Raw genomic sequence first — 23,588 nt, forward strand, 5'->3', positions numbered from 1 at the left:
AGAAACCCTACAGCTAATGTAATAAATCATACTTGAAAGGTCTCTATACCAAACAACATTAGTAATAACATATTATAGCCAGGCCTACTAAAATGTTATAGCTATGTTTACAGCAAAAGTTTATACAACCAATAACAAACAACGTGCAGGTCACATCTTCTGAAGTTACAAAAATACACTGTTAAGTTCAAGTATCAATCGTGAGGTTTTTTTCCCCTTTCCTAATTTAAGATTGTAGCTTATTTTTAAAAGTTTACTGACGTGAAGATTTATGTTGTGATCGTCTGTGAAGCTATCATTTCTGTATAAGACACGTAATCTTCAAAGTGTGTAGTAAATGACTGCACAATCCATCATGTATCTTGTCTGTATTCACAAGGGATTCATCCAACTGTAACCACACTGCTATAAAACTTTATATCACTGCAATCACATATGGTAGTGTGCTGGGTCTCAACTGGATTTATTGCACTATGTATGAATGCTGCTAAACTCTGTGTATTACCAAATGAGTGCACATTCTTTAGGGACTTATTTAAGAGTAGGGCTTAAGTCTTAAATACTTGGCTCACTCCAGGTCTTAATTGGTGCCAAAGGTAATAATGATTACTGTCACAAACATGGTTCCATTGTCCTCCGCTATTTTAATTATTATTTATTGATAAAGCAAAACAAATTTTCATTTTAAAGTGGACCAATAACATTTCTTGAATCTTGATATCAAAATGTACAATTGCATTGCATATCAATGATAAACTTTTAATATATTTATTTTTGTCATATGTAATTCACTTTCATAATTGTTTTGGTTTGGTTTTTGTTCTGTTGTCTTCTGCTTTTTCAATTATGGTTATAGTATTTATTATTTAATACATGTACATCATTGATGGCAGCCAATACAGTGTAAAAGGTGAAGAAGAGATTCTTTGATATATACAGTGGCTGTTGATACATTTGCTCTCTTTTTAAACTTTACTGAACTTTATTTCTTTGAAAGTAACGTCTAGAGGTGGAGCTTTGTGTTAACATGGTTTCCTTGTAATCCCAAAGTGAAGGGTTCAATTCTGTTGGTCTTTCTATTCTACTCCCTCGTTCCTAACCTTTAAATCAGTCATAATAGGTAGGATGTACACACTAGGCCTAACAGGTTTTAACGGTGGCTCCCAAACCTTTTTATTTACTTTTAGATAGTCCGTTCATAAATTTTTTTATTTACCTAACTTGATTAGTAAAAATATTTACATTTTAAAGATAGAAATTGGCAGTTTACTTAAAAATTGAAATTTTATTAGAAATATTTTGTCCAATTAAAAAAAAAATGATAAAGAGCGTACATTTGTTAATAAAAGATTTTTAAGATAACGATAAATTATTATTATTAAGATAATAAATAAAACTTACTGATATCCCTCAATTTTTGTTCACTTATTTTGTTTATTTATTTACCTAACTTGATTAGTAAAAATATTTACATTTTAAAGATAGAAATTGGCAGTTTACTTAAAAATTGAAATTTTATTAGAAATATTTTGTCCAATTAAAAAAAAAAATGATAAAGAGCGTACATTTGTTAATAAAAGATTTTTAAGATAACGATAAATTATTATTATTAAGATAATAAATAAAACTTACTGATATCCCTCAATTTTTGTTCACTTATTTTGTTATTGTATAAAAATGCAAATTAAATGCTTTATGGCCGTGAATGTTTTTATCAATTTCAAATATTTTTGGCATTACCGCTAATCCAATAAGTGCTGTGCTATTGCTTTTTGCTCAGGTTTAATTGAAATGCTACGGCTAAAATAACACCATTATTCAAATCATTTGTATATCTGCAGTATGTATTCATTCCATTCAGCTAAATCACCATAAATTTTGCATAATCTTTTTAAATAATTAATAACAATATATTAGAAAACCATTTCAATAGAATGCTATTCAATTATTATTTATTAAATTTCATTTAGGAGTCCAAATTTGATTGGTTCTACCAATCAAATAGTCAATTTATGCGATTACAAAATGGTGAGATGTTTGTAGGCTTTTTCCTGTAACCTACATCCATTGCTGAAACCCCCTGATTGATAATGGAGGCCTTCAAATCAAACATCCCAACTGTATTCTCCATCGTAGTCGCCTCTAGCTTTAAATCATCAGGGAGATATTTTAAGTTTTTTTCCAATCATACATTAGTAGTTCTGATGAAAATATGATTTCACACTTTGCCTAAAGAAACAAAGTGGCCCAGTTCCTGCTAGCAGCCAAGGGGTTGACCTTCCCACAACCCTAACAATGTCACAAGTCGTCCCATTTACCTCCCTATCTAGCTGATGGCAATGGCATTTAATGAAGACTGGGTGTAGGCAATATTACTCATATATGTACCACTCCAACAAGATGTATTAAATTAGGTCACCGTTCCTAATTCTTGATTGCCTCCTCAAGGAATCTAGATTACCACTCATTAAACTAGTTAGATTTTACCTTAAATTTAGCATTTAATTTATTCAGATTATATAATTGATTCTGATTCAAGCAAAATACAATTTATCAAAAACACATTTTTTGCAATTGGTCATGTCTTTCAACAGATAAAATGTTTATACCCCAGCCGTTTTAATAGGTCGAGACACCTTTAAAACTATATTGCTTATGGAATTATAGATGACAATTAAATTGAGATTAACTTTGACTTCTGTCCTTTTTAACATTATTTATATTTAACGCTTAGTATTGCTTGTTGATGTTGATTTAAGAAGAAAGTATTACTAGAGCATTACCAGCTTTGACTGGCGGTGTTGGCCTGGGTTAAATGAGCCTTGACAATCTTGATTTACAGCTTGTATTACAATGCTTATCAGTTGGTTGCCTATAAACTTAAAGTTTATTATATTCAGTGTTTTAAAGTTTTATGTTTAGCTCATTCTAAATAGGCCAGGCTTCAAATTTCACTATTATGTTTAGTGTTGATTCTAATGCAATTTATGATGAAAGATAATACTGGTAATTTTAATTGGTGAAACAGTAGGAATTATACACACTCACCGATTTAAATATCATTTGTATTGCGTATAAAAATCTTTGAAAAATAAAATTTTACAACTTTGTAGTACTCCTCTCTTAAATTTCTTCTTCAGATCAAATGATTTCACTAGAGTTACTGAGTTTGTATTTTCTCTATTTCTGAAAAATAACATTTTACAACTTTGTAGTATTCCTCTCTCAAATTTCTTCTTTAGATCAAATGCTTTCACTAGAGTTACTGAGTTTGTATTTTCTCTAGTTCTGAAAAATAACATTTTACAACTTTGTAGTATTCCTCTCTCAAATTTCTTCTTTATATCAAATGCTTTCACTAGAGTTACTGAGTTTGTATTTTCTCTATTTCTGTTTAAATTTTAATTGTTGGATGTTTATGTCATATTGTATTTTCGTGAGGGTCCCTAATGATCAGCTTCAGCTGGATGGACCACCCTCGTAAAATATTGTTGAAATAAATAAAATAAATAGAATTAATAATTTAATGTACCGATATCTTTCTTTCATATTCCTACTTTTAGTTTTACAAAAATTAATGTAAACAAATTAATTTTTAGGTAAATTCTTGTAGTTTATGACATAAAATGTCTACCAGTCAGGGAGAATTCATCAATGCATAATATTGGTTGTCTTCTTTTTCCTTATCTAGTTATTTTTTAATTTCTTTCACTTTCTCTGTTTCTGACCATCTAAATCATATTAACTTATTATATATAACACCTGAAGACAAATTGAGATTGTGACTAGAAATAGGTCATTGGTCTTAGCCATCCTACTTAATACTTAATTAAATTAAGTTTCAAGGGAAGTAAGTTCAATATACCCACCTTTTTATTATATATTATATTAGTATTTTTATTCAAAATAAAGAAAAAAATAGAAAAATAGTTGGGAATTTGAATTCAAGATTTGTGATCTGTAAAGTGGTGTAATATATTAAAGTTTTCTTTTTCTTTTAAATATTTTTTTTCAGGTTTGTAGGAATGGTTTCATTTCTATATTGATATTAAACACTCCTTCCTTAATTTTATTCTGAAATTTAAAATATTATGTAATGTTTGCCGCTGGTTTTGTAATCTTATAGGACTAACCAATCTTTAATTTGATATTGAAAATTGTTTTACTTGGCCAATCTTTTCCGTAGATGATTATTATTTCTCAATTTTTTAAGATTTCACTTTTGTTTTATTTTTATTTTTATCTATATTTTTTGTAAATCCCAAGCAAATCAGATTTCTCTGTGATTTGTGGATATTTGAATAGATAAATAAGTTTTCAAGTTATTTCATAAATGATTTTTAAGCCATAGAATGTTGATCTATCGTAGTACGTCGTAGCAGTACGACGGCCAATTAAATATTCTTTGCAATGTTTGGATTTGTATAATTTTACTACAATTTAAACTGTTAAACACATTAGTGATTTAATGAACAATTTCTAATACTGTATTATCTGTAGTATATATTTACTTGAGGGCAGTGTTTATAATATTAAACATAAACCAAAGGGTTTACAATTACGAGTATGTTACTTGTCCAATACAGCCTGAACATAATTCTTTATGGGTTACTTTATTATGTACCATTAATTATCTGACATTACTTTGAATTTTACTTTGGACTAGAGAAAACAGTGGTGTAGCCACGAGAAATAAAGTGGTCTGGTTTTCGCAAGAAAAGGGGACAATCTCTGTTCAAGTTCACAGGGTAGTTATAGTAGTAGTTTTGGAATAAAATGTTGTGTCTGTGACTATATCAGACTTTACACACAATTTGTTTTCTTGCCAGTTTACAGGAAAAACAATGAAAACTGGTGGCGATCTTGGTGCAGAAGAAATTTTGCACAAATTACTAAGGAAAAAAATTAGTAATAGTATCGTTTGTATAACTTGATTGAATGTCGCATACCAGCATAACTAATTGATAAAGTAGGCTGCGTTTTAACCGTAGCTTATAATAAAGTTTTATAAATTACATATTGGAGAAATTTAATATTCAAGTTACATTTAATGCACTAATTTCACTCATAAACATTTCTTTTACCGAGGGTCATGTACCTTGTAGATGTTATAAAAATATATCGTCTTGTGATATTTAAAATTATATTTAATTTTCTAAGATATACTTAAGTAATATGAATTCCCAACAATGATGTTTAATTTATTTAGTTTATAATTTGTTTTATCTACTAGTGTATTGAAAGTATTATTTACTTTTTAAAGTTTTTATTTTGTTAATTTGAAATAAGGTAAATAAATACAAAAATCCATTTTTTATTGCAGAAAAGTGCTAGAATTTCATAGAAACAATCACTGGTCCAATGTACTAAGGTAAGAGTGTTTAATGTTATCTATTTATTATGATTTAAACAAAGTCGCAGATGTTGATAAATGAAGATACAGCATAATGCGACCAACTCACCAATAAACAGCTAAAAGGCTGTTAAAAACATAGAATCTATGTTATTCCTTATTTACACACAACGCAGAGCGGACGCACGGTTTCCACCCAGGATAGATACAGATTCTACTTGGGACAAGCTACTCGTTTTTTAACGTTACCGCTCTGTCTGTGTAAACTGGCCTTTAGTCTGTGATTCCCACAATAACTTAAAGTGATATTAAATAAATCAATGTTAACTTTTTGGTTAAACCAGTTGACAAGTACTTACTTGCTACGTTTCAGCTACTTTCAGTAGCCTTGATCACGCAAATGACGTTGACATGATGTTCTGTCATTCGACAAGTACTTGTCAACTGGTTTAACCAAAAAGTTAACATTGATTTATTTAATATATATTTGAAACCAGATGAAATTTTTTGAGGAACTTAAAAGTGGGTAAGATATCCTACTAGTTTAGGAAAGTCTTACATAATATAACAACTCATTGTCAATTAATTGCATGATAATTACATTTAAATTGACAACTTTAGGAAGTGGCTTATTAACTTCAAAGGCTTGCTACATTTTAAGAGTAAACGTCTAATAAATTACAAAACTAATAGATAAGATAAATGACAATTTCAGGAAGTAATGATGTAACATCAGGGTTGTCCCAAAATCTTTGGAATATACTATTTTTCTTAAAGCTCTTATGTAAAACCTCCTAAATTAAAAAAAAATAAGATCTGTAGTCTGAGTATCATGAACTTGAATGAATGATGAATGGGAGATAAAGGAATAGTGCTTCTGAGATCTAATGGGCAATGAATACAAATTGTACTGATTTATATGTACGAGTACATCATCATTTACTATACATAGTAATGTTGTTGTTCAAAAGTTGTCGCCTGTGGCTAGTAGTATGGACTATTAAATCATTAACACTTTACATGAAACATCACATTATCGCTGGTTTATAAGTTCATTTCGTCTGATTGTTTTCTGTTTTTACATAATAATTGTTTGTTTTGCATTCAAACTGTTTATATGGTAGTTATAAAATTTCACTATTCGAAACCTTATGTACAAACCTGTTTAAAACTGAATCTTAAATTCTCTAAAGCTCTGTCTACACTATCAAACTAGTTTGACAAAAAAATGTCATGTGCCCATATGTGTACATGATGATGTCATATCACTACCATATTTGGAATTATCACTACCATATTTGGGCATTTGATACTGGCATATTAATGAAAACCATGTTTTTACACATTTTGCATTTTACAATATACCACTTGCCAGTGCCAATTCATCCGATATCAACTTATTATTGCTCTTTTGTTAAAACTTAAACATGAATTATAATTATTTTGAAATAAATTAGAATAAATTTTAAATAAATCATAACAGAAATAGTGGTATTACGCATTTTCCATAACCCTGGATATGCAATCAGCCAATGAGAGGTTGAGAAGCTCACGTAGCGATACAATTCATTTGCTACCCTGGATGTGTCATACAGCATCACTTGTAAATATTTAATTATTTTGCAATATTCTGTTACTATGTTTATTAGGCTTTAGTGAGTTTTAATTACTAAAATAATAGGTTTGATAAATCACAAATTATTAAATAATTATTCAATATGCAGGTGCAGATTTAGACGGGGCTAACATGCTAAAATTTAACAGCCATGTCTTTTAAATAAATTAATAATAATTTTTCTGCAACCCGACAGATCGGTTTTATCATTTACGAAATATTTAGCCCCCCCCCCCCCCCACTAAACTATAATGCTGGATATACTGTTACTGTAGAAGTTTTCCAGTTTAGTAATGAGCAATCATTTTGTAGAGAGTTGTCAGATGTTAAGTGAAACATAGGCGTCGCCAGGATTTTTTAGAAATTGTATTGCAATGCCAATCAAGATTGGCTGGGGTTATGAAATAATTAGCATGCATTAATGTTTTAAATAATTTTTATCAAAAATAAAAGTTGTGTTTGAAATATCACATTGCCATGGTCCCCCAGCATCCTTAGATGTTTCCATAAGATAGAAGCACCCAAGTTCAAATTCTGGTTGGAGCTTATTTTAATAGCTCTTCCTCATTGTTCATTTAATTTTTTATTTTATTTTTTTTTTGCATTTTTTTTTTTGTTAACTTTATAAATTCTATTTAATTTAATTTTTATTGTTACATGTTTATGCCTCATCATTTTGTATTTTTGTGAGGGTCCCTAATGATCAACTTCTGCTGGATGGACCACCCTCGTTGTTGAAATAAAACAAATAAATAAAAAAATGTTATATTATTTGTGAAATTTAGATTACTCCATCGCTTTGTAAAAATGTACATAAATAATAATGCTATCTTTTGTTCAAAAAGTGCTTATATAACAAATTGGGATTTTATTACTTTGAAAACCAATTACAGTCGTTTTCAAAATTGTTAGTGAATCATTGGAAAAATATTTAACGCTAGTTTGTTTTGCAACAACCCTGGATGGATTACGCCCTGCCCTGGATGATCAATAACGTTCAATATGACATTTAACTAACACTCGTAGCAGCATCGCATAAATTATATAGCATGGTAAAACATCATTTGATAGTTTATCTCATACAATTAGTTAAAATTTGCACTTTGTTGTACCATGTTTTAACAAAAACATAGAATAACTGACACAATTTTAAAAACTTATAAAAATAATTGTTTGAAATTAGTTGCATATTCAATTATTTTTAAAAAGGCATTGTATATAAAGGTACAACATTTTGACATTAAAGCTAATTATTTAAATATTATAAGACAAATTTAATTTGCTTGAACTAATTTGAAATGTACCTTTCTAAAATATAGTATAAATACTGTAGATATAAAATTAAATTTGCAAATAGATAATTAAAACAATTTATAATATGTTAAAAGTGTTATTAAAAGTGTTATTAAAAATGTTTAAATTAATTTATTTGTTTTTGATAGAAAAAAAAACATCTGGGCTTCTCAAGAGGCAATGAAGCTCTATAGCGTGTAAGCTAAAGTCCCAGCTTAAAATTTACGACATTATATACAGTACAAAAGTTAAAATTCATAAAATGATAAAATGATCAAACTATAAACTTTTTTGAGGTTTGCAGTTGGTCTGCGCTGTTTGCGCTTGGTTTGCGCAGTTTCGCAGTTTAGCAATACCCAACTATTACATTTACTTCTTGTGCAAAAATAAGAATTGAATAATTCCATCAAGTGTGAAGATCTCAGCACCTAAAACAAATTCAATTTTATAACTTAGGCCTACTTGTACACAGCGAAAATATCCAATAATGTACTTTTTGCAAATGGGTGTTTTTCCTGCAATATTGTATAAAACCATTTTATTTAAATAATATTCCACATTGTATTTTTTACTTTTAAATTAGTATTTTTGAATGATATTAAAATTATGGCCATTGTTGTTGCAATATCTCCATATAAGTACATATACATACTAATTTATGATATTACCTTTAAAAAAATTAAATATTAAAATATTCTTGTATTTAGCTACCATCACGCTACCCTGGATAGATAACAACCAATGAGAGAGCTATGTTTAAATATGGTGTAAGCAGTATTGCATAAATTATATGGCGTGCTTCTAAACACACGCGTCAGCTGTATATACATTATCTCGTACGTTCTCACGCTCTTGCCAGCTTTTTGGATTTCTTGCTTGATTTTAAAAGCGTCTGTGTTCGCGCCTCAGCGAGCATGCTCAATACGTGACAGAATTGCACTGTGTTTGAATTGTATTGTAATTAGGACAAACATAATATCATTATGCATCAACTACCGTTGCCGATTATGAAGACAATTTTAAGCAAACTAAACTTAATCAATACTTACTTTAACAATTTTACTCATGTTTTCTATATTTTGTTAATCAATAATTTTATATTAACATATTTTTTTTTCTTCATTTTCCATGCCTTATTTGGAGATGTTTTGAATTATTGATAAAACTGTCATGAATGTATTTTGATAAATTGATATTGCTCATAAAAACTGAAAATTAAAAAATTGAACAAAGACGTATTGTAGTTGTTATTCCAGTTTATAGAATTTGCTTTGAAATGTTGACATCATAAATAGTGTTTTTTTTAAATCAACAATTTTATGTTACTTCTCCTAATTTTGTTATTCAACTGTAATTGGCAATTTGTATTCACTTTTGGTTGAAAGAAATTACTAAAAGTAGAAAACTAGATTTCAATTAAAAAATTAATTATCCTTATATTGTAGTAATGTAAGTGCAAAAACCCACACAAAATATAGCAGTAAAAAGAAAAAAAAATATAGCAATAAAAAGACACACACAATTCTAATCAATCAATATGAAAAGGATTAAAAAAAAATTGTGCTTAAATTGAGATTTTGCTCCTCTTAATTTACTGTACATAACAATTTAACGATTCAGTTTTTCAGCTGGTGATTACTATTATTGAGATTTAGACAAACTACGTATAAAGTTGTTTTAAAACTAAAGACTGATCTGAATTGACACTAAAACTGATAAAAGTTTAACCAATACACATTGCCATCTTTGAATGTTTTCGCTGTTAAAGATTTTTATCTTTCTTTTGAATGCACTGTTCATGTTGATGCATGATGGCTACTAATAATAATAATGATGGTAGTCAGCGCCTAATACAATGTTTCTAAGAAAAATGATCTATAGTTTTACTTCCAAATATTAGTATTATAAAAAGAATCCTTGCCTTGTAAACATCTCGTTTAGAATTGTAATCAATATTTTTCCAGACCATTAAAACAGAATGGTTTAAAATATATTGTACATTATTACGATGTCAGCTGATTTATAATTCTATCAATACCATTACTTAACGCAATTAACCGTGCACACAATCGGAATTAATAATTAACCAAGACTGATTTGCATAACAATTATAATTATCGTGTGCTTGGTTAAAAGTTAATTATGATCAAAGATCCGATATTAATTCACAGTTATGGCAAAGTGTGCAGTTACTATGGTAATGAAGCAATGGTATTAACGCCGTAGAGTGCACCTCATCAAGTCCGCCGTCAAAATCACGATAGTAGTTCGTTAAAGATTATGCTGTATTGAAACAAGACTGTTTCTCTTGATTAATTTCTTTATCAGATTAGCAGGCACATTAATTACAACTATGTATTATCAAAGTCTACATTTCTGTTGTAGTTATCATGTAGAATTACTTTCTTATCTTCTCTTTGTCACTTTTGTATGTTTATTAAAATATACATATAAACTAATAATAAAACTAAATCAAGATTCAAGACATTTTATTGGTCTACTTTAAAATGGAATTCATTCTGCTTGGCATAACTAAGATAATAAAACAACAAGAAAAATACATCAAATTGCAAAAGGCAAGACAATGTTAAAATACTATTGAGGCCTATGTTAAAATATATTTGATGTAGACATATTTTGCAATTAATGATAATTTTCTTATTAATTAAATTAATTGATTTATTATTTTTTCATTTTGAACTATATATTTAATAAGCTGTATACATTGTATTTACTAAACAACTAATATTGTACTACAGTTACTTAAAAAAACTGCAGTAACATATTTCAATGCAATTGAATAGCCTCTGCTGCAACATACTTTATATAATTATATAAAAAAAATAATAAGTAATAAAGAAAAATGCAGTAACTGCAGTAACTGTAGAATAAGTGTTAACATTATAGTTCTTAACTTATTTTCCTCAAGGTGGAAGAAGACATTTTAGAGAAAGAGTAGACATATTAAGAAATCTAAAACTGATCATTAAACAAGTCACGTAAAATTCATTTCCATTATAATATATGGCACCAAAACATTAGTTGGATTGAGGAAGATCCAGTATCATATGTTGTTGTGACAGTTATGAATTTTGATTTCAAGCATCTCATCTTCCATATACAATTTGTTTTCTGTCCCAGAAAAGACTTGAACCTACCACAGGGTTGAAACTTAGAATATGATAGAATGATAATATCTGATTGGTCAATTGATGAACATTTTCTATTGGTCGTATACTCAACATTTACAAGGCCAACGTCTTGAAGTTTATGTATCTTTATAGCATGCATATCATGATTTTTGTTAAGAAGATGCTTTACCATTTAGGCATTATTTCAGCATTATCATTTTCAGAATTGATGAACTTGTATAGATAAATAATAATGTAGATTTTGGATACATAATGCCAACTTTTGTTTCATAACTATTAGTAACTGATGTACAGTAGTTGTATAGCAATTATGAAGACATTTTAATTGCAATTTATTTATATGGTTATCATTTCTTATATTTCTTCATCTTGTTTGTTTGATACATGCCTTGTATCCTCAGTTATTTGTATATAGGCAGCATTCAATTTGTCATATTTGAACCAGGTATCCATAGTAAACCTTAACAAAACAAAATAAACACTGTCTATCTTCATAACAACTTTTTTTTTGTGCCAGAAAATAGTTATTTTTTGTTTTAAATGACTTTTATCCCAAAAATAGGTAGTAATTGTTTTTTTAATTGATGATGACATACTTATTTATGAGCCAATTTTAGTTTAGTTAGGAAAGTTAAAGCTTAAACAGAAAGTACTTGAATGTTGATTTTTGTGATTTATGCTCAAATACTTAAATCTTTTTATTCATATTAAAGAGCTTATCTTAATCTGGCCTTTATTAATCTGTCTTTTGTTAATCCCTATTTTTTAATTCATGAAACCAGTTGATAAATTAAAGTTCAAATAACAATAGATGTATGTAATAAGAGATGTATTTAAATGAAATCAAATGAATTAATTGCCTGTGGCTAGGCTTCTCAATCTCTTTGCACAGGAGTACCCCAAAGCCACCTTCGATTTTTTATATTTGATATGAATGTGAGAGTGTGGAATCCCTGACGCATTCTGTTGTTATAAAGAATTGATTTTTTCACATGACTGCTTTTATCTGTTAAGTGAGCTGAGAATAGGGCCATCATTAAATCGGGCTTGTGTGATCGTGTTACCCTCAACTTTTTGATTATATCAAATAATGTTTAATTTAGACCAATACAATTGTTCCTGGATTGGTAGAGTACGAGCAGCTGCATTTGTTTCCATAGTGATCGGTCATCATATTTGCCTCTTATATTCTCTTGTATTTGTTGAAGCTGAAATGTGTTGAAATATTAGTTTGAACAAGATCTTGAGTACTTTAACAAATATTATTTTGTATTATTACTTGTTTGGATCAATATCATTTTTAGAACAAAGACTTAAATTTGATAAAATTATATAATAATAAGTTTAGATGTTTTAAGTGGTGTCATATGCTTTATATGATCACATTTTGTTTTATTTCATTTCATTTCAATCTTTCATTTTGGAATCTGTGGTCCATAGAAAGTAAAGTAAATTAATATAAAAAAAACTGTACTAATTACTACTACTCATCTCAGGATGGCATTCCACCTGAAGAGCATCTTTGACTTTTATAAGACGTTGTCTATAATCGTTGAGACTAAAACATTTATATTCACTTTCACAATAATAAAAGTTATGTTAAATACTCCTATCATTAGTAACGTATTACATCTTCAACTACAGATTCATTAATTTTATTTAGATGATAAGTGTGAATTTGAACAATTTTTAATATTAATGATAAATGTAAATAATGAGTATTCTATTTGATATATTTTTTGCACTTCAAGTTTTGTATAATTATTGAAGTACACATTCATAGGTACATTAAAAATGTTGTTTAGTTCATTCAACTGCGATATTGGTCCCGTAACAAGGTCAGATTGCCAGAAGGACTTGCAGAACACAATTTTATTAGGCAAACATTAATTGTCGCAATTCACAAAATCAATCTAGAATGAGAGAAAATCGTGCCCGGGGTTAGATCTTTACGTCCAGCGTGCTGAATTATGTATGATGCTTGCACCCTTGATCATTGTGAGGAGTCAAGATTCTCGCCGTAATGCTCGTATCACTTGATGAGTCGTCGTTAACTCAAGGACACAAACTAAATGGATATCTGTCAGAAAAAAAGTACATTTTTCTTCTCGTTCATAATCTTCAAACAATTTATAGATATTTTTCAAAAGATGATTATTTTTTAATCGTCTGTTTTTAATGATGTAGTAAAGTAGAAAAAGAATCTTCTAGTCTAAAATTAGCAAAATATAATCTTGTTGAAGAAAAAAAAATAACATTAATGTACTACTACTGCCTTTTGATAATAATAATAATAGTAAAGTAGAAAAAGAATCTTCTAGTCTTAATTAGCAAAATATTTTCTTGTTGAAGAAAAACATACAAACAAATAGCATTAATGTACTTACTACTACTACCTTTTGATGATAATAGTAAAGTAGAAAAAGAATCTTCTAGTCTAAAATTAGCAAAATATAATCTTGTTGAAGAAAAAAAAATAACATTAATGTACTACTACTGCCTTTTGATAATAATAGTAAAGTAGAAAAAGAATCTTCTAGTCTTAATTAGCAAAATATTTTCTTGTTGAAGAAAAACATACAAACAAATAGCATTAATGTACTTACTACTACCTTTTGATGATAATAGTAAAGTAGAAAAAAGAATCATCTAGTTGAAATTAGCAAAATGTTGAGTTTCTTTCATTATTTTAATTCATGTTTAATTCATTTATTGATGATAGTAAAGAAGGAGCAGACGACGAAGATATAAGTTTAGAAAACCAATGGCTGCTAGTTACAAGTGAACTAACTCTAAAAAAGTATGAAACCATGATCTTAATGAGGATTAAACAAATATGAAAAATTCACTAAATTCGATGTTTTGAATGAACAGTTAATGTTAACTTTGCTTAATTTTTATGTTTTTTCCTTTTATGGTTTTAACAAAGTATACCACCATTTCAAAATTACTTTAACAAAACATAGACATTTACTAAAGTTGTACCGGTAGTTCTATGACAAAAAAAAAAACACTTTTGTATGAATTTTTTATAACATAAATTTGATCTCAGTTGGTTTCATATGTTTATCAGTTTTAGCTATCAATTATTTCTCAATCTATTAATCTACCAAGTAAAAACACCTAAATTATTAAACTTCTGTGACGTCTATAACTTATGTTAATAAGTTCAATTTTTATTGATACTCCTACGTGACTGTTTGGCAAAAGTTTCCCATTTTGAGTAGAAAAACATGAAACCTGACAATTATTTAACTGGTCCTATTCTTGCTGATGCCAGTATGATTATTTATTACTAACATTGGAATGAGAAACACCGGTAAAGACACATAATGCACAGCACGACCATCTGCCAGCCTATTTCATCATAATTCCACCAAATTATCATAACAATGGTGATACTCTGAATAAGGTTTCATTTCACTGAAGATGATTAATATTCCAACTTAACACCACAACACCAGCTTCTTGCACAATTGGTTCACTTCATCTTTTTCTTTTCCTACTTTTAGCATAATTGTACCTCTTCTCTTGGTGGTTAATTTTGTATATATTTACATACATTAGTAATATTAGTTGTTAATGATGTGATATGTTTGTTAATGGGCTGTACCTATTAGTATTATCAAATGCCTTTAAAATGCTTTATATTTATGTGTTAAAGTTTTTGATATTAAAGATGTGTTTAATCTTACAAAAGGAGGTTTATATATATAAAAGTTAAAATATTAATTTTCATTTGTATTCAGGACATTTAGGAAGTTAATAATAAATACAGTAAATATAAGTCTGAAATTATCAAACTAAATTCTGCAAATATGATTAAAAACATAGATAAGTTTTTTATGGGGAATTTAAATAATTTTAGCAAATGGATTTTAAGAGAGATAACCATATTTTTCTCTTGTGTGATCAAATAAATTTCTGACAATAAATACAACAATTTTGTACAATAATCTTGTACGTGTATGTTAAAAAACATTAAGAAATTATCTTAAAAGTGATTTAAAAAAGTAGAACAGTTAATATTATTTGGATTCTGTTTTCGACAAGAGTGTTGTCATATCAACGTATCCTTGAAATGTTCTTTCATGTTTAAAGACATTGAGACCTATGTCATTCATTTTTATCTTAATTGCTGTTTCCTATATTTAAACTTTACAACGATTTGAATTAAGAACCGTTAAACTCCACATCCTTGCCTAGGTTGCTCAAATTTGTAAACATCAACTTATAAGCAAGGAAAACACAGTCTGGTAATCTTGTTTTCAGTAATGGAATTTCCCGTCCTTCCTAGGGAGTTTCCTTTAAACGGATTTCTCCAACTGTTTTACATTTCCTGTTAAAATATAAACAAATTAATTGCATTAAAATCTGTTATTTTTTTACCTTCAACCCAATTTATTTTCCATTTTACTTTATTCAACCTTACAGTAGAAGTAAATCAAACAAATCTTAGTCAAAAGACCAGTAAAGCATCCAAATACAAACTGTGCACATGCTAAGTTACCAGGAAGATTTAATTTGTATTTACCAATTTTATTGAATATCTTCGATAATTTTTTATAGAGGAGGTAAAAAGATTGAGAAATGTTTTGTATCCTACAGTACCTCCTCAACATTCTCCCCACCCCATCCTATCCCATTTTGTCTGATTTACAAGTTTGCAAAAAGGACCCATTCTCCAGTAATTTTTCCCTTATATAAATTTGATTACAAGTTTATAAAAATGACCCATTTTCCCCAGTGTCTGCTACGTGAATCCCTGCAGCTGTATAATTTGTATTCTAATACAGTTGTTGTTGACTGCTACTTTAGATTTATGTGTTCCTTGTGCTACAGATTGTTATACATTTCATCTTGAGTATTCATTTTAATAGCTGTGATTAATCTAATAATGCAAGAAGGGCGCCCTCATGGAGTGGTTGCTAACTTTATCAGAGCAAAGGAAGAATTAATGGAAGAAAGGAGTGTGACTTAACAGAAGGGCGCCCTCAATGGATGTTTGTTGAACATGAACATGAATGATAAAACTTCTTGAAAACTGGCACCATGTTATCGTATAGGTGTTTATCAGAACAGAAAGCAGGTCTTACTCTATCAGAACTGTTCTTGCTTATTCTACACTTTGTCTTTTCTCAGGTCAGAATAGAGTAAAGCCCAGCAAAGTCTTTCTCCACTAATTTTGCAACTTTGGTATAGCTCATCATCAAATCTGTTGAGAACATTGTAGTTAGGGATTTCCCCCTAATTATGCCCAGTTTCAGTGTTTCAATGTTTTCTATGTATTCATACCCTGCTTTTACTGATGGTTTCTGTAGATAGTAGGCCTATTGTTCACCAGGACTGAGATAAACATGTTAATATACAATAAGAACAGTTAGATAGAGGGGATTGTTCAGCACTGTGATGTCATACATTGCAATACCTTTCCAACGACTTGAACAAGTTTATATAATTTTATTCCTTGTGCACAATTTAGAACATGAATGTTTTCATTATTGCTGGAGATAATTTTAGTACATACTTAATTAGTATATCATGACCAGTATGACAGCATTGCATCATAGCTTTCCTATTAAGTTCGTATAGGCCTACTTATTCTCTGTTTTTATCAATTTAATAGTAGTAATAGGTGAAATGTGAATCATCCATCTGTCAGTCAATAAAGCCTTGTTCATACATTATGCATTCACTTCATTATAATAAAGTTTGAACATAAATATTCATCATGTGTGAGTTTTCTCATAATAAAACTCTTTATTAACTTTGTTTAAATTTTGTGTATGAAAATTCTAACAATACAAGTGTTTACACACTACGTACAAATATATATTTTTAATCCTATTATTCATTTCACTTTGCCATCAGCTTTAATGATTGTAATTTTGTGTTTTACAAAAAAAGATCTTTTTTGTTAGTTGTTATGATGTTAGGTTTCATTTCTTTTTTCTTCTTGATTCCACTTTAAAAAGAAATATTTTCAAGTTTAAAGGCATAAAAAAGATATTATAGTCCATATATATATGGTAGCTCTTTACTCTATTAGAGTTAAATTGCGGATCTACACTGCGGTTTAGCTTGTTCAATACACCAGGTGAACATTTGATATATCCCAGATAAGAAACGTTTGTCTGATGTTACATTCTGAAATCGGTTGTAAGCCTACATCTGAAACTTATCGTAGTTACCACGGATATAACTTGAATATGATTTGGATCAGCTTAAAGCCTATTTTCTACTAGGCGAATTTGTTCACGTGAATCGAAAGCGCCAACTTATAGGCATTCGTATTCATATTTCCATCTTCCTAATCCCTCTGTACGCATGCGTATAAGCTGACGCTTTCGATATGCCTAGTGAGCTTTAGCATGCATAGTACAGAGTTAACCTGTGTCATGGAAGCTAATATAAGATTAATATACAGATTCACTTCACTATCTTTTATCACACTTAATATTGCTGCTCATAAAAATATGTATATCATCTCATATTATGTAACAATTCCTCTCTTTAAACAAATATATTGCTTGCTTTTTCTGTGTTAAATTTCAATTTCAAATTTTATTTCTAAATATACGGTAATACATTCATCTTCATCTTATAGTTTCTGAATATTATAAGCCTACTTGATTAGAAATGGTAGTGCATAAAATATTATACATTTAATCCATGTTAAAACACATACGAGTTTAGGTACAATATTATACGGTCCATGTACACATATGAGTGTAGCATAATACATGTTTAAACACATTAGATTTGGAATTACCTTAAAAGTATAGACAAATTCACCTTTCAATACAACCTTTGAGCTTATCCAAAATATCTAATTTTCTTGAAATTTTGTGTTCTAATTTCGTTTTCCAAATGCATCTAAAATTTTCGATCTTTTGTGACATTTAGATTTAGATCCAGTTTCAAGAAAGCCAATTTATTCTTTAATATTTTTTAATTATTATAACATTCTTTTTTATTAATAAGTGTTATTCATTTATTCTACCCTGTGTAAATTTTATATTTAATTTTAAATTTTAATTACCGTTAAGGAACGATGGGAATGAACATCCTGTTGTTATTTTATCTACATAATTATTTTCTTGTCTAAATAAATATGTTTTCATTACCAGAATGTCTTAAAAAATGATGTCAGTTATTGGGACAATAAACAGCAAAGCTAAACACAGCTTCTTTCCAGTAAAATCAAAACTAATATAATAACTACAGAGTAAGTGTCTAAATTGTATTAAGTATACTTGTTTATGAGATATTCTTAGTCATTAGAATTAGTTTCTAAAGTAAAACATAAACATACTGTGAGAAAGCAACTTACAATAGAATTTATAAATTGTTATATGCTCAAATTTGGGGATAAATTGAGTAGTGATATCCCCAAAAATGGTACTGATATGACATCATCATGTCCATATGGGCACATCACAATTTTTGTCACATAAAGTTCGATAGTGTAGACAGAGCTTAAACATAAAATAGATATATAGTCTTTCACTTGGTACTATATAACTTAAATATCTGTTTATACTGCTTTAACTAAACCTGGTAAACAACTTCTCCTAAATATTTTTTTGATATCATAGACTTATAACCTCAATGGTATGAAACTTCCACTAAATATTTATACTATTTTAATACTTATATAGGCCTATAATGGTATAAAACCACCACTAAAGATATTCACTACATAACTACAAAGGTACAGAGCCTCCACTTATTTTGATAGTGCTTGTACTATTTGCTACCCACTTCCACCGATGGTTGAAACACACAAACACTCTGACGTTGTCGTATTCAAAATACTTACATCAATATCCAGCACTTTTCTCCGTTTAATATTATGGTACGCGGTTAAAATACCTGACGGTAAATGCTGTGCACGTTAATGAATCGACTGTCTTTGGGAGAACCAGCGTAAATACTAAATGTTCATTGATTACACCAAGCAGTGTTCAATAATATATTATATAAACTAATAAGATCACGTAAACAAGAGTGCAAGTCTATAGGTGGCAGCATAATAAACCCATACGCTTCAAGCTCGTCAATAATCAGTTGAAAAGTTCAATTATAATAGTCAATACGTTATAGTTTCTCATCAATTTTAATTTTCTCTCGTCTGCCGTGCTGTAATTCTCGCAATTGTTATAGGTTTTTGACCCTTGAATGAGATGGAATAATACCTTGGAAAATAACCACACCCAAACACATGCTTGGATTATCAAGAAAATTAATTTATTTTCATTGCAAAGCATTAGTCGTGTAAAAGTAATATCTTGTTTTTTTACTATCAAATATAATCGATTTGTGGAATGAGTCATCCGTAATTTGCATAATGTCATCGCAACTTATGCTGGTAGAATCGTCCTTTAGCCACTGTTGCTATGGAAACTATTTTAATCATGATAATGCCTATTAGAATAAAATAAGCCAAGGTTTTAAACATGCCTGTCAGAGCGCTTTACCGTAGTCATTAGCATTTAAATTAGTTCTATCGCTGTCTCGTTTGGCAACTTGCCAGACAACGTAAATGGGTAGAATATATTGACTAATGTATTGGCAACCAGATCATTATGGCCAGAATTTTTTAAGAATTTTTCCAAACATATCAATAATATCAATAATTCAATATTATTTTGATTTTTTAACTCCAAATGTAATCATAGAAATTATTTAATGTTTACAGTTATATTTTTAGAGTAAAAAGATAACTGAAATTAGTGAATGTAGAGTGTTATAAAGTTAAATAAGCCTGCAAATTAATTCAATTTCAAGTGTGGTATATTTATATTATCTAGCAACATTTTCTTATTTGCCTTTTCCACTTTTGTCGAACGAAAACTGTAATCAATAAAATATACTTTTTTCATTTATTATTTTTCTATTTATAATTTTAAATTCAAACTCTGTGAATAAATTGTAAGTAATCTTTTCAAATATTATTTTTTAATTTATTAATTTCTTTACAAACAGAATTTGAAATTGAGTGCATTTGAAATCTTACATTACAAAAATAAATTGTAAACAATCTTGATGAAAATTATACATTTTAATTCATTAATTTATCTTTACAAATAGAATTTTAAATTAAGTGCAGTTGATATTTTACATAACTATTCCATTTAAAGTGCACAAGTTTATCAATTTGAAATTAAGAGTGTATGCTTAAATCTTCAAAGCTGATGCTTAAACCCGCAGGTCAAATCTTGTGACCTTGACGCGATAGTATTCTTGTTTACGTGCTCAGTCGCAAGATTTTAACAAAGCCAAATAGAGTAATAATAATTTAAAATATAACGGTTTTGTTCCCTTTGGATCATCCAAAAGAAAAAAATGTATGAATATAACTGAAATTAATAGGTTAATAATTCTTAAAGGTCCATATTTGTTCTTTACAATACATTTTGAAAAGCGGAGATGTAGCATCCACAAAAACTGTACAGTTTTGAGAATGTAAAATTTACATTTTTACATATTATTTTAACTGCACTATTATTATAAAGTACTTTAATTGATAGTTGGAATAACTGAAATGAAAAGTGAAACCAATATCTTTTTCTATGTAAAATGAAGTGTTTCTCTTTAGTTACTAATAGTAATAGTTAGTCCTGTACAACTTTCTGTAATGTCTTTAAGTTTCTGAACGCTTGTTTTTTATCTTTTATGAATTCATTAACTTCCTTGTTTGTTTTACTCAAAATGCAATGGGCTCTGGCGGTCAATTCAAACGTTACTGCTGTAGTTGACTCATGGTCAGTGGCTGTCAATCAAATAACCGTTATTTTGCATTGCGGCTAAAAGTTTCACAGCAATTACTTTCATTAGCCTAATCTTTATGTTGCCAAATTGGCCACAATAAAATATTATGTCACTAGGTACCATAATTTTGACGTAATTGCTAATTGTTAATTTTATTTCATTTCTTTCATTTCATTAGCCCTGATAAAAATGGCATTTGTAACTCAATAATAGATAAATGTTGCATAATTTTATACATTTTCTGAAAGTAATTTAAAATATTGTTTTTCTTTTGTTTTGAAAAATTTACACCATCATGTTTTTTAAATAATCAATTTTTATTATAACTATAAATAATTCACATCGGAAGCTAAACAACAAATAAATATGTGATTTATATCATGTACCTCTTTAAATGATATGATTTGGGTTTTCTCTGATATGATGCCAAAATGTACATTAATAATGTAGAAGCAGCTTGCTAGTGATCTGGTTATGAGAGTTCAAGATGGTCAGTGTGTGTATGAAATATTGCAGAATCAACCACAGTTTGACCAATGATGATAGCGTACTGAATTTTATTTCTCGGAGCATGTTTTATATTTTAGTACATCAAAGGAGTTGTAATTTGTCATTAGAAAAAATCCTGACATATGACAGGACTCGAACCCAGGACCCTTGGACCCCAAGCATCACAACCACCAAGCCACAACTCCACTCTTAAGATGGTCAATGATGATAAGTACTCTATTGTGTTTCTCAAAGGAGTATGTTTTATACTTTCGTACGTCACTTTTATAAATTCATTCCAAAATATTTTTAAAAAATGATAGTTTATTTTAGTATAGCTGTAGCCTGGTCGTTTGTTGTGTTTGACTTGCCTCACCAAGGTCTTGGGTTCAATCCTGACCTAGTGCCACCGCCGTTGTAACTCACAGCTGTTTTATTCCAATCATTACGCCTCAAATGTAGCTAAAAGTAAAGCATGATAAAGTTGATTTATCCAGCAATAAGAAAGTTGTTTTTGGATGCAAATTAAATCATTAAAAACACATAGTAGACTTAAATCTATAATAATACAGAAACCAGAATGCATTCAACTATTTTCTAGATATTATATTGGTATCTTTATTTCCATAGAACAAGTGCCATGGTAACCAATAAGTTGAATTAGTTCACTCATTTACAATTGTTGAAATATATAAACATAAAAATCGTACATAAAAAATCATAAAAAAGATATTTATTGATTGCCTCTAATGAGATTTAGAATTAATTACTTTCATTATTTTTAATTACTTCTGTTTATGATGATTTATGAGTTGTCTTACAGTAATTTGTCATCATATTAATTAGGTAATAAAAATTAATTAAAATGGAAACAGTATATCCACTGGATTAAGTGTTAATATCGTTGTCGTTGATGAGCTCGTTAAGCGTTGTAGTGCCCTCTAATGTTGGTAGTGATTTTTGCTTATTTAACAAATACAACAATATACCTTGATCAAACTGTTTCACATTTTCATTAATATTTATTTTCCTTTTCTTTCAATCAAATACATAATAGAATACAATATACAATAGTGATAACAAACATAAAAGCTTAGGAAGGAGCAACATTTTTTATTTAAAACAAGTTATGGTTTTCAACATTTCAATATGCCAATGTTTTTTTTTTCAATCAGGTTTTTTCCCTCAAACTTTAGAAGTAATTGAGGTCAATGTAGAACTTTTTTTAAGTTTCAGTTTAAATTAACTCTTTAATTTCTGGTAAACTTTACTTGTCTCCTTTGAAAATTGCCGATGGTGTCAAAATGATTACTTATAATCTAATTTATTAATTTAAGTTTATTACTGTTTATAGGTCAATATACCTTGTGTTATTAATTAATTAAAATTAAAATTTAATTTAAAAAGTCTCTTGAAGCAAATTTGCAAACAGTGTGATATTAAACAAATTGTTTCTCTCTTCCTAAACAAATTGGTAATTAGAAATGACAGAAAACAAATTGACAAAAGTTTCAGGTGACTTTTAAGTAAGAAATTGGTGACCTGACTGGATGTCATCAGGTCATCATTAGGTCATCTGAAGATTAGAAGTTCTTCAAATAATTATAAATTTAATTTCTTTTTTTAGCCATAGTGTACCTTGGAGTACCCAAATTCGAGGACTTATTAATCCTCCTTTTGGTCATATTAAACATAGATTTATTCAAATTAATTTACATTTTTTTCCGAATGTTTTTGAATTCTGTATTACTCAAGTACCATACATACCACACTGCAAGTATGCTTTTTTAAATTTTCTAAATTTAGTCAATTTAATTTTACAGACAACCTAATTTTCTTCCTGTCGTAATCAAAAAAGAATGTTAGTTATTTTATTGTTCTTATATTGACACTTTAAGCGGGAAAATATTCC

At 28.7% G+C, this 23,588-nt stretch overlaps 1 long non-coding RNA gene across 1 annotated transcript in view; it reads left to right on the forward strand.

The window, feature by feature from the left end:
- The window catches only part of LOC144854465 (uncharacterized), a 73,747-nt gene that overhangs the window by 16,417 nt on the left and 33,742 nt on the right, over positions 1 to 23,588 (forward strand). The window contains exon 2 of the long non-coding RNA XR_013614613.1: positions 5,324 to 5,371. This is a non-coding gene — a long non-coding RNA (uncharacterized LOC144854465). The remainder of the gene's footprint in view (positions 1 to 5,323; positions 5,372 to 23,588) is intronic.

Source organism: Antedon bifida, chromosome 10, assembly GCF_963402885.1.
Source record: "Antedon bifida chromosome 10, ecAntBifi1.1, whole genome shotgun sequence".
NCBI classification, from domain to species: Eukaryota; Metazoa; Echinodermata; class Crinoidea; order Comatulida; family Antedonidae; genus Antedon; species Antedon bifida.